Genomic DNA, 17,649 nt, shown 5'->3' with positions numbered 1-17,649 from the left:
CTGGACCTGAGATTATGAGGGAGATATTTGGTGGCTTTCTTACATCTGGGTGAAGAGAATATCCAGGCAACCAGGTCATTTCCTTAGAGGTGCAAAATAATACCTGGAGAAAACATACTTGCTAAAGATTTAAAACAGGCAGCTTCTACAGTAACTTCTTAGGCCCCAGAACTATAATATGTTTTAATTTCAGTAAACTAACTGCTATGAAGACATAAGTGATTTATGTCAAATGGCTTAGAAGTCATAACATAGTATTTCTCCGTATGCAAGTACTCCACACTCGGAGGTGGCCTGTGGCCTAGGGGTTGGTCAACCATCACGTATGAAACACGGTATCAGTTTTTAAATGTTTCCTGTTTTCATTTGTTTCTTCTGTTTTGCCATCAGCTTTCATTACAGCCCCTTCCTTTAGCTAATTTTTTTTAAATAAATCTATTTATTTATTTATTGGCTGTGTTGGGTCTTTGTTGCTGCGTGCGAGCTTTCTCTAGTTATGGCAAGCGGGGGCTACTTTCCATTGCGGTGCGCGGGCTTCTCATTGCGGTGGCTTCTCTTGTTGCGGAGCATGGGCTCTAGGCACGCGGGCTCAGTAGTTGTGGCGCATGGGCTTAGTTGCTCCGTGGCATGTGGGATCTTCCCGGACCAGGGCTCGAACCCGTGTCCCCTGCATTGGCAGGCGGATTCTTAACCACTGCACCACCAGGAAGTCCCGATATTTTTTTTAATATATTTTTAATATATTTATATATACTTAAAGATGTCATTTATGACATCTTTCAGACACATGAATAAGAACAGAGATTAATACACACCCATGTGTCCAGCGCTAGCTTAAGAAACACTTAATAAATAGAACGAAACCCCTATGTTTCCTTCCCCCATCACATCTCCTGCCCTGTGCCATAGAGGTGACCACTATCTTGAATTTGGTATTTGTAATTCCCACCTGTGCATTCTTTAGGTGATTGGCATTTAGGTTGTTTTAAGCTTTTTAGTGTTATAAACAGTTTTCTTTGAATATTCTTGCATGTCTCCTTGTGCACAAGTGTGAGTTTTTATGTATATGTATCTAGCAGTGTTATCCGAGGGTAGGTTCTTGTCTCATAGCAGAAAGAATTCAGAGATGAGACAGGGAGGTCAAGAAAGCAAAGTGAGGATTTATTTAAGAGAAAGTATGCTCTCAAGGGAAGAGCAGGCAGTCTCAGGTGAGCAGCTGCACTGAGTTTCTTCAGCAAGCTGGTTTGTGGGGCGTAGAAATGAAGGGGTGGAATATTCACTGGGGAGGGAAGGGGTGGGCTCATACTCCCTGATTTTCCTCCCAGCTCCACCTTCCCGAGGGGAGGAGGGATTTCTGTCCTTATTTAGCCTTGATCAGAAGTGTCATGACATTGGTGCATGATGAGTACTTCTTATTTGCAAGGCTAATTTTATTGTAATGAGGGCATATTGAGCGAAAGGTTACGTTCAGACACTGGACATTCCCGCCTTTCCCCACCTTTCTTTGTCTCCAGGACACTTATCACCCCCCAAATGTGTGGTTTCCTGTCAGTCTGGAGGTTCCTGCTTTTCTTTGTCTGCCCAAGGACCCCCACTGTTTACAAGATGTATGGTTTCCTGCCATTTGGCCCCTGCTCCTCTTTCTCTGCTCGTATCTAGCTAACTGCCTGCTTTAACAGGGGTGGGTCATCATCAATTTTACTAGATATTACCAAATTGGTCTCAAAAGTTATTGTACCAATTTATACCCCTAACTTCTGTATATAAGAACTCCCCTTTCTCTGCACCCTCAATTGTGGAATTTAAAATTTTTTGCCAATTTGATGGTTGTGAAATGGATTTTCATTTCCATTTCCCTGACTACTAATGAAGATATCTAGATATAGATTATATAGTTATATATTTGGATTTACCATTGGGATTTCTTCTGTGAATTACCTGTTTATATCTTTTGTCCTTTATTGGATTGTTTATCTTTTTCTTATTTATTTGTACATGTTCTTTATATATTCTGGATACTTATTCTTCATCTTTTAACTTTGTTTATAGTTACTTTTGAGGTACAAAATTTTGTGTTTTTTCGGTGTGTGGTCACAACTGACAATTTTTTTTTTGGCTGTGACGCACAGCTTGCGGGATCTTAGTTCCCCAACCGGGAATTGGACCCATGTCCCCTGCAGTGGAAGTGTGGAGTCCTAACCACTGGACCACCAGGGAATTCCCACAACTGACAATTCTTTTCCTTTATTTTATACTCTTTGTATCTTGCTTGAAAAAACTTTCCCTAGGACTTCCCTGGTGGTGCAGTGGTTAAGAATCCGCCTGCCAATGCAGGGGACACAGGTTTGATCCCTGGTCTGGGAAGATCCCACATGCCACGGAGCAACTAAGCCCATGCACCACAACTACTGAGCCTGTGCTCTAGAGCCCATGAGCCACAACTACTGAGCCCACGCACCTAGAGCCTATGCTCTGCAACAAGAAAAGCCACTGCAATAAGAAGCCCACGCTCCGCAACAAAGAGTAGCCCCTGCTCGCCGCAACTAGAGGAAGCTCACGCGCAGCAACAAAGACCCAACGCAGCCAAAAATAAATAAATAAAAATTTTAAAAAAAGAAAAAAAACTTTCCCTAAACTGAGGTTATGTGGAGTTATTTTTCTATATTTTCATTGAAAAGTTTAGTTTTTTTATATTTAAGCCTCTTGGTCTCCCTGAAATTGATTTATATATATGATGAGAAGTAGCAATCCAGGGTTTTTTTCCATATAATATATATATATATCAATTAGATTTTGATGTGTAATTAACCACTCTAAAACTCACTGACCTAAAACAACCACCATTTATTTAACTTATAATCCTGTGAGGCTGGGCTCAGCTGGGCTTCTTCATGTGTCTGTGGTCAGTTGCTAGTCAGCTAGGTCACTCTGCCACTGGAAGTTGACCCCTGGTCCCCAGCGGTGGCAGGCTTATCCCCACTGTGCCATATATTTTTCATCATTCAGCAGGCTTCCCTGGGCTTCTTTTATTGGCAGCAGGTTGCAAAAGGGGACAAATCCCATGGCAGAAGCCTTTGTGTGCCCATGTTTGCTAACATCGCATTAGCCAAAGTAAGTTATAGGTTGAGCTCAGTCTCTGAGTGGGATGGCATTAATGTTACATGATAAAAGAAAATGAACACAGAGAGAGGAATAATTGCCAGCCATTTTTGTAGTCAATTTACTAAACTACCTGTTGTCCAAGCACCTTTGATGGTATAGTTCATTCTTATCCCAGTGATCCATAATGTTATCTATCAAGTTGCCATGTATGTGTGGTCTGTCTCTGGACTCTCTGTTCTTTTCCTATCCCAACACCAGTGCTACACTATCTTAATTTCTATATTTTCAAAATAAGTCTTTATGTTGGTAGGACAAGTCCTTCTACTTTGTTCTTTTGAAACCATCTTATCTATTGTAATTAGTTTCCTATCACTGCTATAACAAATTACCACAAAATTAATGGCTTAAAACAACATAAATTTATTATTTTAACAGTTCTGTAGTTCAGAAATCTGAAATGGGGTTCACTGGGATAACAGCAAGGTGTTGGCAGGAGCACATTCCTTTCTGGAGGCTCTAGGAGAGAATCCATGCCTTTCTCCTTCTAGCTTCTAGAGGCCTCTCAAGTTCTTGGCTCCATCTTCAAAGTGAGCAGTATCAGGCCAAGTCCTTCTCATGTTGCCATCCCTCTGGTTCTCCTTCTTCTGCTTCCCTCTTTCACTCCTAAGGATACTGGTGATTACATTAAGTTTACCTGGATAATGCGGGATAATCTCCCTATCTCAGAGTCAGCTTATTAGCAACCTTAAGTCCCCTTTGCCATGTAACCTAACATACTCACAGATTCTAGGGATCAGGATGTGAACATCTTTGCAGGGCCATTATTCTGCCTCTAGGTTTATTCTTAGCCTTTTTCTCTTTCGTACATATTATAGAATCAGATTATCGAATTCCATGAAATACTCATTGGAATTACATTGTTCATAAATTAATTTGGATGGAACAGGATCTTTATATTGAGTCTATCTTGCCATGAGCATTATATATCTTTCCATTTATTTTACTCTTCCTTAACCTTTTAATTAAAATCTTTTATTATGTTTATTTCTACGTATCTTACTGTTTAGTTATTTGCATTTTCTAGTTTTGGGGGACTGATGTATTAGAATGCAATTAATTTTCTTATGCTGGTCTTAAATTTAACTACTGTATTTTCTTTTTTTTTTCATTTTTTTAACATCTTTATTGGAGTATAATTGCTTTACAATGGTGTGTTAGTTTCTGCTTTATAACAAAGTGAATCAGTTATACATATACATATGTTCCCATATCTCTTCCCTCTTGCATCTCCCTCCCTCCCACCCTCCCTATCCCACCCCTCTAGGTGGTCACAGAGCACCGAGCTGATCTCCCTGTGCTATGCGGCTGCTTCCCACTACCTACCTATTTTACATTTGGTAGTGTATATATGTCCATGCCACTCTCTCACCCTGTTACATCTTACCCCTCCCCCTCCCCATATCCTCAAGTGCATTCTCTAGTAGTTCTGTGTCTTTATTCCCGTCTTGCCACTAGGTTCTTCATGACTTTTTTTTTTTTTCCCTTAGATTCCATATATATGTGTTAGCATACAGTATTTGTTTTTCTCTTTCTGACTTACTTCACTCTGTATGACAGACTCTAACTCCATCCACCTCACTACAAATACCTCCATTTCATTTCTTTTTATGGCTGAGTAATATTCCATTGTATATATGTGCCACATCTTCTTTATCCATTCATCCGATGATGGACACTTAGGTTGCTTCCATGTCCTGGCTATTGTAAATAGAGCTGCAATGAACATTTTGGTGCATGACTCTTTTTGAATTATGGTTTTCTCAGGGTATATGCCCAGTAGTGGGATTGCTGGGTCGTATGGTAGTTCTATTTTTAGTTTTTTAAGGAACCTCCATACTGTTCTCCATAGTGGCTGTATCAATTTACATTCCCACCAACACTGCAAGAGGGTTCCCTTTTCTCCACACCCTCTCCAGCATTTATTGTTTGCAGATTTTTTGATGATGGCCATTCTGACCGGTGTGAGATGATATCTCATTGTAGTTTTGATTTGCATTTCTCTAATGATTAATGATGTTGAGCATTCTTTCATGTGTCTCTTGGCAATCTGTATATCTTCTTTGGAGAAATGTCTATTTAGGTCTTCTGCCCATTTTTGGATTGGGTTGTTTGTTTTTTTGTTATTGAGCTGCATGAGCTGCTTGTAAATCTTGGAGATTAATCCTTTGTCAGTTGCTTCATTTGCAAATATTTTCTCCCATTCTGAGGGTTGTCTTTTGGTCTTGTTTATGGTTTCCTTTGCTGTGCAAAAGCTTTTAAGTTTCATTAGGTCCCTTTTGTTTATTTATGTTTTTATTTCCATTTCTCTAGGAGCTGGGTCGAAAAGGATCTTGCTGTGATTTATGTCATAGGGTGTTCTGCCTATGTTTTCCTCTAAGAGTTTTATAGTGTCTGGCCTTACACTTAGGTCTTTAATCCATTTTGAGTTTATTTTTCTGTATGGTGTCAGGGAGTGTTCTAATTTCATACTTTTACATGTACCTGTCCAGTTTTCCCAGCACCACTTATTGAAGAGGCTGTCTTTTCTCCACTGTATATGCTGGCCTCCTTTATCAAAGATAAGGTGACCATATGTGCGTGGGTTTATCTCTGGGCTTTCTATCCTGTTCCATTGATCTATGTTTCTGTTTTTGTGCCAGTACCAAACTGTCTTGATTACTGTAGCTTTGTAATATAGTCTGAAGTCGGGGAGCCTGATTCCTCCAGCTCCATTTTTCGTTCTCAAGATTGCTTTGGCTATTTGGGGTCTTTTGTGTTTCCATACAAATTGTGAAATTTTTTGTTTAGTTCTGTGAGAAATGCCATTGGTAGTTTGATAGGGACTGCATTGAATCTGTAGATTGCTTTGGGTAGTAGAGTCATTTTCACAATGTTGATTCTTCCAATCCAAGAACATGGTATATCTCTCCATCTATTTGTATCATCTTTAATTTCTTTCATCAGTGTCTTATAATTTTCTGCATACAGGTCTTTTGTCTCCTTAGGTAGGTTTATTCCTAGATATTTTATTCTTTTTGTTGCAATGGTAAATGGGAGTGTTTTCTTAATTTCACTTTCAGATTTTTCATCATTGGTGTATAGGAATGCAAGAGATTTCTGTGCATTAATTTTGTATCCTGCTACTTTACCAAATTCATTGATTAGCTCTAGTAGTTTTCTGGTAGCATCTTTAGGATTCTCTATGTATGGTATCATGTCATCTGCAAACAGTGACAGCTTTACTTCTTCTTTTCCGATTTGGATTCCTTTTATTTCTTTTTCTTCTCTGATTGCTGTAGCTAACACTTCCAAAACTATGTTGAATAACAGTGGTGAGAGTGGGCAACCTTGTCTTGTTCCTGATCTTAGTGGAAATGGTTTCAGTTTTTCACCATTGAGGACAATGTTGGCTGTGGGTTTGTCATATATGGCCTTTATTATGTTGAGGAAAGTTCCCTCTATGCCTACTTTCTGCAGGGCTTTTATCATAAATGGGTGTTGAATTTTGTCGAAAGCTTTCTCTGCATCTATTGAGATGATCATATGGTTTTTCTCCTTCAATTTGTTAATATGATGTATCATGTTGATTGATTTGCGTATATTGACGAATCCTTGCATTCTGAGACAAACCCCACTTGATCATGGTGTATGATCCTTTTAATGTGCTGTTGGATTCTGTTTGCTAGTATTTTGTTGAGGATTTTTGCATCTATGTTCATCAGTGATATTGGCCTGTAGTTTTCTTTCTTTGTGACATCTTTGTCTGGTTTTGGTATCAGGGTGATGGTGGCCTCGTAGAATGAGTTTGGGAGTGTTCCTCCCTCTGCAATATTGTGGAAGAGTTTGAGAAGGATAGGTTTTACCTCTTCCCTAAATGTTTGATAGAATTCACCTATGAAGCCATCTGGTCCTGGGCTTTTGTTTGTTGGAAGATTTTTAATCACAGTTTCAATTTCAGTGCTTGTGATTTGTCTGTTCATATTTTCTATTTCTTCCTGGTTCAGTCTCGGCAGGTTGTGCATTTCTAAGAATCTGTCCATTTCTTCCAGGTTGTCCATTTTATTGGCATAGAGTTGCTTGTAGTAATCTCTCATGCTCCTTTGTATTTCTGCAGTGTCAGTGGTTACTTTTCCTTTTTCATTTCTAATTCTATTGATTTGAGTCTTCTCCCTTTTTCTCTTGATGAGTCTGGCTAATGGTTTATCAATTTTGTTTACCTTCTCAAAGAACCAGCTTTTAGTTTTATTGATCTTTGCTATTGTCTCCTTCATTTCTTTTTCATTTATTTCTGATCTGATCTTTATGATTTCTTTCCTTCTGCTAGCTTCGGGGTTTTTTTGTTCTTCTTTCTCTAATTGCTTCAGGTGCAAGGTTAGGTTGTTTATTCGAGATGTTTCCTGTTTCTTGAGGTAGGCTTGTATTGCTATAAACTTCCCTCTTAGCACTGCTTTTGCTGCATCCCATAGGTTTTGGGTCGTTGTGTCTCCATTGTCATTTGTTTCTAGGTATTTTTTGATTTCCCCTTTGATTTCTTCAGTGATCACTTCGTTATTAAGTAGTGTATTGTGTAGCCTCCATGTGTTTGTATTTTGTACAGATCTTTTCCTGTAATTGATATCTAGTCTCATAGCGTTGTGGTTGGAAAAGATACTTGATACGATTTCAATTTTCTTAAATTTACCAAGGCTTGATTTGTGACCCAAGATATGATCTATCCTGGAGAATGTTCCATGAGCACTTGAGAAAAATGTGTATTCTGTTGTTTTTGGGTGGAATGTCCTATAAATATCAATTAAGTCCATCTTGTTTAATGTATCATTTAAAACTTGTGTTTCCTTATTTATTTTCATTTTGGATGATCTGTCCATTGGTGAAAGTGGGGTGTTAAAGTCCCCTACTATGATTGTGTTGCTGTCGATTTCCCCTTTCATGGCTGTTAGTATTTGCCTTATGTATTGAGGTGCTCCTATGTTGGATGCATAAATATTTACAATTGTTATACCTTCCTCTTAGATCGATCCCTTGATCATTATATCGTGTCCTTCTTTGTCTCTTGTAATAGTCTTTATTTTAAAGTCTGTTTTGTCTAATATGAGAATTGCTCCTCCAGCTTTCTTTTGATTGCCATTTGCATGGAATATCTTTTTCCATCCCCTCACTTTCAGTCTGTATGTGTCTCTAGGTCTGAAGTGGGTCTCTTGTAGACAGCATATATATGGGTCTTGTTTTTGTATCCATTCAGACAGTCTGTGTCTTTTGGTGGGAGCATTTAATCCATTTACATTTAAGGTAATTATCGATATGTATGTTCCTATTCCCATTTTCTTAATTGTTTTGGGTTTGTTTTTGTAGGTCCTTTTCTTCTCTTGTGTTTCTTGCCTAGAGAAGTTCCTTTAGCATTTGTTGTAAAGCTGGTTTGGTGGTGCTGACCTCTCTCAGCTTTTGCTTGTCTGTAAAGGTTTTAATTTCTCCATCAAATCTGAATGAGATCCTTGCTGGGTAGAGTAATCTTGGTTGTAGGTTTTTCTCCTTCATCACTTTAAGTATATCCTGCCACTCCCTTCTGGCTTGCAGGGTTTCTGCTGAAAGATCAGCTGTTAACCTTATGGGCATTCCCTTGTGTGTTATTTGTTGTTTTTCCCTTGCTGCTTTTAATATGTTTTCTTTATATTTAATTTTTGATAGTTTGATTAATATGTGTCTTGGCGTGTTTCTCCTTGGATTTATCCTGTATGGGACTCTCTGTGCTTCCAGAACTTGATTCACTATTTCCTTTCCCATATTAGGGAAGTTTTCAACTATAATGTCTTTAAATATTTTCTCAGTCCCTTTCTTTTTCTCTTCTTCTTCTGGGACCCCTATAATTCGAATGTTGGGGCGTTTAATGTTGTCCCAGAGGTCTCTGAGACTGTCCTCAGTTCTTTTCATTCTTTTTTCTTTATTCTGCTCTGCAGTAGTTATTTCCACTATTTTATCTTCCAGGTCACTTTCCCGTTCTTCTGCCTCAGTTATTCTGCGATTGATCCCGTCTAGAGTATTTTTAATTTCATTTATTGTGTTTTTCATCATTGCTTGGTTACTCTTTAGTTCTTCTACGTCCTTGTTAAATGTTTCTTGCATTTTGTCTATTCTATTTCCAAGATTTTGGATCATCCTTACTATCATTATTCTGAATTCTTTTTCAGGTAGACTACCTATTTCCTCTTCATTTGTTAGGTCTGGTGTGTTTTGACCCTGCTCCTTCATCTGCTGTGTGTTTTTCTGTCTTCTCATTTTGCTTATCTTACTGTGTTTGGGGTCTCCTTTTCACAGGCTGCAGGTTCGTAGTTCCCGTTGTTTTTGGTATCTGTCCCCAGTGGCTAAGGTTGGTTCAGTGGGTTGTGTAGGCTTCCTGGTGGAGGGGACTAGTGCCTGTGTTCTGGTGGATGAGGCTGGATCTTGTCTTTCTGGTGGGCACGTCCATGTCTGGTGGCGTGTTTTGTGGTGTCTGTGGCCTTATTATGATTTTAGGCAGCCTCTCTGCTAATGGATGGGGCTGTGTTCCTGTCTTGCTAGTTGTTTGGCATAGGGTGTCCAGCACTGTAGCTTGCTGGTCGTTGAGTGAAGCTGGGTCTTGATGTTGAGATGGAGATCTCTGAGAGATTTTCGCCATTTGGTATTACGTGGAGCTGGGAGGTCTCTTGTGGACCAGTGTCCTGAAGTTGGCTCTCCCACCTCAGAGGCACAGCCCTGACACCTGGCTGGAGCACCAAGAGCCTTTCATCCACACGGCCGGCCTGTGGTCCCCAGGACTGTCGCGGCTTCGGCCTCCGGGGCCCCTCCAGAGCCGGCAGCCTCAGTGAGGCCGCCCTCCCCTCCGGCTCCAGGGCACTTCAGTGACAGCGGAGGGAAGAGACCCCGAGCCGGGAGTTCCAGCTCTGCAGAAACACGGGCTCCGTTTTGGGCGAGGCGGTGGGACCGCTCTCTGTATTTTCTTCTTAATTATAATTTGCTTATAGATTCTCTTGGGTTTCTTTGTAGATAATCATATCATTAATGAAAGTTTTGTTTCTTCTTTTCCTATTCTTATATGTTTTATACTTCTTTTTCTTTTTTTAACATTCCTAAATTTATTTTATTTTTATTTTTTAAAAGTTATACTCCATTTATAATTATTATAAAATATTGGCTATATTCCCTGTGTTGTACAATATATCCTTGTAGCTTACTTTATACACAATAGTTTGCACCTCTTAATGCCCCTTCCCTCTTCCCTCTCCCCACTGGTAACCACTGGTTTGTCCTCTACATCTCTGAGTTTTACTTCTTTTTTGTTATATTCACTAGTTTATTGTATTTTTTAGATTCCACATATAAGTTATATCACACAGTATTTGTCTTTCTCTGTCTGACTTATTTCACTTGACATAATACTCTCCAAGTCCATCCATGTTGTTGCAAATGGCAAAACTGCATTCTTTTATGTGGCTGAGTAGTATTCCATTGTGTGTGTGTATGTATGTGTGTATATATATACACACACACACCACATCTTCTCTGTCTGTTCATCTGTTGGACACTTAGGTTGCTTCCATATCTTAGCAACTGTAAATAGTGCTGCTGTGAACACTGGGGTGCTTGTATCTTTTCGAAATTAGTGTTTTTGGTTTTTTTAGATATATATACCCCCAGGAGTGGAATTGCTGGGTCATATGGTCGTTTTATTTTTATTTTTTTGAGGACCCTCCCTACTGTTTTCCACAGTGGTTATACCAATTAACATTCCCGCCAACAGTGTACAAGGATTCCCTTTCTCCACATCCTCACCACATTTGTTATTTGTGTTCTTTTTGATGATAGCCATTCTAACAGGTGTAAAGTGATATCTTATTGTGGTTTTGATTTGCATTTTCCTGATGATTAGTGATGTTGAACATCTTTTCATGTGCCTGTTGGCCATCTGCATTTCTTCTTTGGATATACTTCTTTTTCTTATCTTATTGCACTGGCTAAGACCTCCTGTACAATATAGATAAGAAGCACTGATAAGTCACATTTTAATTTCCTTTAATTTATTAATGTGGTGAATTAAGTTGATACACTTTCTCATATTAAATGATCCATCATTCTTGTGATAAACCCAACTTGGTCATGATGATTTTCTTCTTAGACATTGCTTAGTTAGTTTGCTATTATTTTTATTTAGGCTTTCTGCATTTGTGTTTAAGAGTGAGAGTCAACCATTATTTTCCTTTCTTAAACTATCCTTATCTAGCTTGGGTTTCAAGGTTATACTGTCTTTTAAAAATTTTCAGAATAGTTTGTATAAAATATGTATGTATAAATATGTTTGTATAAAAAAGATACAGTATGTCTTTCCCTTGAATGTTTGGGAGAATTCCACTGAAAAATATACCAGTATTGATGCCTTTAGAGAGAGTCTTTGATAATTTAATTTTTCTTTTTTTTTTTGAAGATTTTTTTTTTTGATGTGGACCATTTTTTTTTTTAAGTCTTTATTGAGTTTGTTACAATAGTGCTTCTGTTTTGGTTTTTTGGCCCCAAGGCATGTGGGAGCTTAGCTCCCCAACCAGGGATCGAACCCACACGCCCTGCCTTGGAAGGCAAAGTCCTAACCCCTGGACCACCAGGGAAGTCCCCAAAATTTAATTTTTCTTGGGTAATTGGTCAGCTTCATTTTTCTATCTTTTTTGGACTTAGTTTTGGTAAGTTTTATTTTCCTAGAAAATTGTGCATTTCATCCACATATCCCTTTAACATACATTTGTTCTAGGGCATCCAATAATCAGTTCTAAAATTTTTGTTGTAATCACAGTATTTTCCCTTTTAATTTTTTCATGTTCATGTGTGTATTTGTTTACTTTTCTCCTTGATCAGTCTTGATGGAGTCTTGTTTATTTCATTAGTCTTTTCAGAGAATCGTTTTCTACCCAAGGCTTCTTGGCAAAATGGCCACTTCCAGAGCTGAGCCAGGAAATGTACACAATAAGGCTGGCACATCTTTTAATGTTAGATTACAAAAAAGGTATTGGAAACTATTAGGGTAATGTAGGATGAGTTTCAATAATGATAATAATTGCAATGGAAAGAAATCCATGAAATATGTTTAAATCCATGAGTTCATAATATTTTAAAAAAATTGGTCACCTTCAGAAAATAATAGAGATACCAGTTTCTTATTTTGAAAACTGATTTTAAAAAGAAGGGGAGGGACTTCCCTGGTGGCGCAGTGGTTGGGAATCCACCTGCCAATGCAGGGGACATGGGTTTGAACCCTGGTCCGGGAAGATCCCACATGCAGCAGAGCAACTAAGCCCATGTGCCACAACTACTGAGCCTGTGCTCTAGAGCCCGGGGGCCACAACTACTGAGCCCACGTGCCACAACTACTGAAGCTCATGCGCCTAGAGCCTGTGCTCTGCAACAAGAGAAACCACCGCAATGAGAAGCCTGTGCACCGCAAGAAAGAGTAGCTCCCACTCACCGCAACTAGAGAAAGCCTGCGCGCAGCAACGAAGACCCAAGACAGCCAAAAATAAATAAATAAAAAATAAAATTAAAATAAATAAAAATAAAAAGAATGGGAGAGAAGCAATCCCACTCCTAGGCATATACCCGGAGAAAACTGTAATTCTAAAAGATACATGCACCCCGAAGTTCATTGCAGCAGTATTTACAATAGCCAGGACATGGAAGTAACCTAAATATCCATCAACAGAGGAATGGATAAAGAAGATGTAGTACATATATACAATGGAATATTAGCCATAAAAAAGAACAAAATAGTGCCATTTGCAGCCACATGGATGGACCTAGAGATTGTCATACTGAGTGAAGTAAGTCAGATACAGAAAGACAAATATCATATGATATTACTTATATGTGGAATCTAAAAAAAGGGTACAGATGAACTTATTTACAAAACAGAAGTAGAGTCACAGATGTAGAAAACAAGCTTATGGTTACCAGGGGATAAGGGGGCAGGGATGAATTGGGAGATGGGGATTGACATATACACACTACTATATATAAAATAGATAACTAACGAGGACCTACTATATGCACAGGTAACTCTACTCAATACTCTGTGATGTCCTATATGGGAAAAGAATCTTTAAAAAGGGTGGATATATGTGTATGTATAACTGGTTCACTTTGCTGTATACCTGAAACTAATACAACATGGTAAATCAACTATACTCCAATAAAAATGTTTAAAAATTTAAAAAAAAAAGAATGGGAGAGAGAATCTAGCATTTATCCTGCCTTTCCTGTATGAACTGTACCATTAGATAACCAAATAGTAGATAAAATAAAATACCTCTTTTTAAAAAGTATTCCAATTAATGAATAAAAATGAAATGATAGAATTAGAATACCAGCATTTTGCAATCCCCAACGAATAGAAAATAGTATTAAGGGTTAATGTTTTGTGCTAAGATCATAAAAAGAGAGTCAGACATAAGCCTCATGTTGAAAGAACATACTACCACCATAGTCTTCCTAAAAGGATGGAACCTGAGTCCAGTACAATCTCTGGATTCAGCTGTCGATTTGCAAGAAGTACCAAGGAAAGGGGAAAAGTTTGAATCTTACCATGCATGTGCAAGCAAAATCCATTCTGTTGGAAAATCTACAGGTCAAATGACCAGGCTTCTTCAACAGGCTGATTTTTTTTTAATTAATTAATTAATTAATTATTTTTAGCCGTGTTGGGTCTTCGTTTCTGTGCGAGGGCTTTCTCTAGTTGCGGCAAGCGGGGTCCACTCTTCATCGCGGTGCGTGGGCCTCTCACTATCGTGGCCGCTTTTGTTGCGGAGCACAGGCTCCAGACGCGCAGGCTCAGTAGTTGTGGCTCACGGGCCTAGTTGCTCCGCGGCATGTGGGATCTTCCCAGACCAGGGCTCGAACCCGTGTCCCCTGCATTAGCAGGCAGATTCTCAACCACTGCGCCACCAGGGAAGCCCGAACAGGCTGATTTTAAGGAAATAAAAGGAATGGAAAAGGAACCTATAGATTAAAAGAGACTTAAAGGATATATCAATTTTTTTTAATTGGGAAGACGAAACTATACTGCCTAAGGATATACATTAGGTGATAAAGCTTTATTTATTTTTTAAAGGAAGTGATAACTATAAAAATCAGGGTAATGGTTACTTGGCCAATTATGGGTAGAATTGCCAGATTTAGAAAAACAAAATGAACAGAACAGGACACCCAGGACTCTCAGCTAAATTTGAATTTCAGGTAAATAATGAATAATTTTTCAGCGTATGTTCCAACATCCAAACTCAAACTTAACTGTGCCTCCTATATTTTATCTGGCAAAATCTTGATTTTATTCAAGATGGTAATGCAGCTTACTCCCCAGCCTTCCTTATAGCTCAGAGTGGTCATGAGTTCCCTTGTTGGCCAGAGCAATTTTTTTTTTTTTTTTGGCCACGCTGCGTGGCTTGCAGGATCTTATTTCCCTGACCAGGGATGGAACCTGGGCCACAGCAGTGAAAGTGCCGAGTCCTTACCACTGGACTGCCAGGGAATTCCCTGGCCAGAGCAATTTAAATGAAGTCAGTGGGCAGAGCTTTGGGGAAAGCTGATTGAACCGGCAGATACCCTCCTACTCTTCCACGCAGCATGGCGTTGGACTTGTAGCAGTCTTCTTGCGACCACAAGGTGACCCTGAAGATGGTAGCTGCTGCATGCTGAGGACAGAGAAGCACAGAGAGGAAGATCCGGGATTCTAGATAACATCGTGGAACTTTGTTATATTTTGTTATCAGAATTTCCTCACTTCATTAGAAAAACTTTTCTTCTTTTACTATGTTCTGGTACACTGAGTAGCATTGGGATTATCTGCTCCTTTTAATTAGGAAGAATTCCTCTGGAAACTGTCTGGGCCTGCTTTGAGGGTGGAGGATGGGAAGGGAATAGTTGTATGATAACTTTGTTATTTCTTCTGTGATTGTTGGCTTGATTCAGTTTTCTCTTTTAACTGGAGTAAGTTTTGATAAAATACATTTTCCTAGGAAATTATCCATTTTATCTTAACTTTCAAGTTTATCAGTATGTAATTGAATGAGGAGCTTGTTTCTTATTCTTTTAATTTCTCCTTCATTTGTAGATATTTCCTCCTTATTGTTACCCATTTTGTATATGTTCTTTTTTTTTTTCCTTAATTAGGTTAGATGATGATTTATCTATATGTTTGGGTTTTTTCCAAAGAACAACTTCTTGGACTTATTTATTCTATCATTTTCTGTCTGCTAATTTATTAATTTCCACTTTTGTTTCCTTTCTTCTGCTTTCCTGCACACTGCACTACTCTTTCCCCCATTCCTACCCACATTTTTTTGTTTTATCATTTCTGTGTTGTCAGAGTCAAAAACATTTGTATTGTGTTCTATAAACATATTCTTCATATTTATTTTATATTTAAGGATCAGTGTCAGTTCATTCACCATATTTTTTTTTAAATTTTTTAATTTTTTAAATTTTTGGCTGAGTTGGGTTTTTGTTGCTGCGTGCAGCCTTTCTCTAGTTGCGGCAAGCGAGGGCTACTCTTCGTTGTGGTGCACGGGCTTCTCATTGCGGTGGCTTCTCTTGTTGCAGAGCACGGGCTCTAGGCACGTGGACTTCACTAGTTGCAGCATGCAGGTTCAGTAGTTGTGACACATGGGCCCTAGAGCCTGTGGGCTTCAGTAGTTGCAGTGCATGGGCTCAGTAGTTGCAGCGCATGGGCTCTGGGGTGCACGGGATTCAGTAGTTGTGGCACGTGGGCTCAGTAGTTGTGGCTCACAAGCTCTAGAGCGCAGACTCAGTAGTCATAGAGCACAGGCTCAGTTGCTCCGCAGCACATGGGATCTTCCTGGACCAGAGATCGAACCCGTGTCTCTTGCATCGGCAGGCAGATTCTTATCCACTGCGCCACCAGGGAAGTCCCACACCGTATTTTTAAAATTACCTCTTGGTTGGCATTTTATCCTATATGAATTTTTTCAAGAAAGACTGATGGGACTTCCCTGGTGGCGCAGTGGTTAAGAATCCTCCTGCCAATGCAGGGGACACGGGTTCGATCCCTGGTCTGGGAATATCCCACGTGCTGTGGAGCAACTAAGCCTGTGCACCACAACTACTGAAGCCCGCGCACCCTAGAGTCCGAGCTCTGCAACAAGAGAAGCCACCGCAATGAGAAGCCCGCACAGTGCAACGAAGAGTAGCCCCTGCTCGCCGCAACTAGAGAAAGCCCACGCGCAGCAACGAACACTCAACGCAGCCAAAAAAAAAAAAAAGACTGATAAAAATAACATTCCCTGAGTTGTCAAGCCTATTATCTCTGATTTTTATACTTCAAACACAGTTTGGCATAGAATAAAATTCCTGGTTCATATTTTCTTTTTTCAAAAGGACTCTATGTAGGCTTTTACTAACATTGATGTTATTGTGGTGAAGTCTTAGGATAGCCTGAGTTTTTTGCCCTTATAAATGCCCTTGATCTTTTTATTTGGCTTCCGAAGTGATTCTTATTTAACTTTGAAGGTCAGGAATTTTACTAGGCTATGTACTGGTATTGACATTTTGTCCCTTTTTTCCTGAGTTTGGTGTGTCCTTTCAATGTATAAATTCAAATCTGCTTTTCTTTATGGAAACTTTTCTTCAATTACATCTTTAAATAACTTTCCTCTTCCATTATGTATTATCTATTGTTTGTAACAAATTACCACACATTTAGTAGCTTAAAATATGACACATTTATTATCTCATAGTTTCAGTGGTCAAGGAGTCTGAGCATGGCTTAACTGCCTCCTCTGCTCAGGACCTCACAAGACTACAGTGAAGGTGTCAGCTGGGTTCACAGTTTCATCAGAGGCTGAGTCCTCTTCCAAGCTCAACTGGTTTTTGGAAGAATAATTTCCTTGCAACTGTAGAACTCCTGGTGGCTTTATTCTTCAAGGACAGCAGGAGAGAAAGTGTCTGACCTCAGAAAAGACTTCAGTTCCTCTTTTAAAGTCTTTCACCTGATTAGGTCAGGCCCACTCAGGATAATCTTTTAAATAACTCAGAATTAGCTGATTTGAGATTTTAATTACATATGTGAAACCTGTTCACCTTTGTCATATTCTATTGGCTGGAAGCAAAGCATAGTTTCTACCTGCACTCAAGGGAAGGGTATCACCTTAGGGTGTGTCCACCACACATTATTTCCCTTCTCTTTTATGGATTTCCCAATTACGTATATGTTGGATCTCATTCACCAGCCCTCCCTATCTATCATTTTCTCTAGACTGCTTTGCAATTCTGTATTTCCATTCGTGTTGCTCACTTTCTCATTCCTGACCTCTTTGTCACTTATGTTATTTACAGCATCATCTGATTCTTTTGTGCTGTTTCCATACTTGCTTTAATTTCTTTTTTTTTAAGTTTAAGGCCATATTTTAAATTGAGGTATAATTGACATATAAAATTATATTAGTTTCAGGTGTACAACATAAGGATTTGATATTTGTGTAC

The 17,649-nt window shown here is 39.1% G+C and overlaps 1 protein-coding gene across 1 annotated transcript in view; it reads left to right on the top strand.

Annotated features, from left to right (window-relative positions):
• Positions 1-17,649, top strand: part of BTD (biotinidase) — a 78,789-nt gene that overhangs the window by 296 nt on the left and 60,844 nt on the right.

Source organism: Eschrichtius robustus, chromosome 6 (assembly GCF_028021215.1).
Source record: "Eschrichtius robustus isolate mEscRob2 chromosome 6, mEscRob2.pri, whole genome shotgun sequence".
Classification (NCBI taxonomy): domain Eukaryota; kingdom Metazoa; phylum Chordata; class Mammalia; order Artiodactyla; family Eschrichtiidae; genus Eschrichtius; species Eschrichtius robustus.
This window is presented reverse-complemented; position numbering and strand designations above follow the sequence as displayed.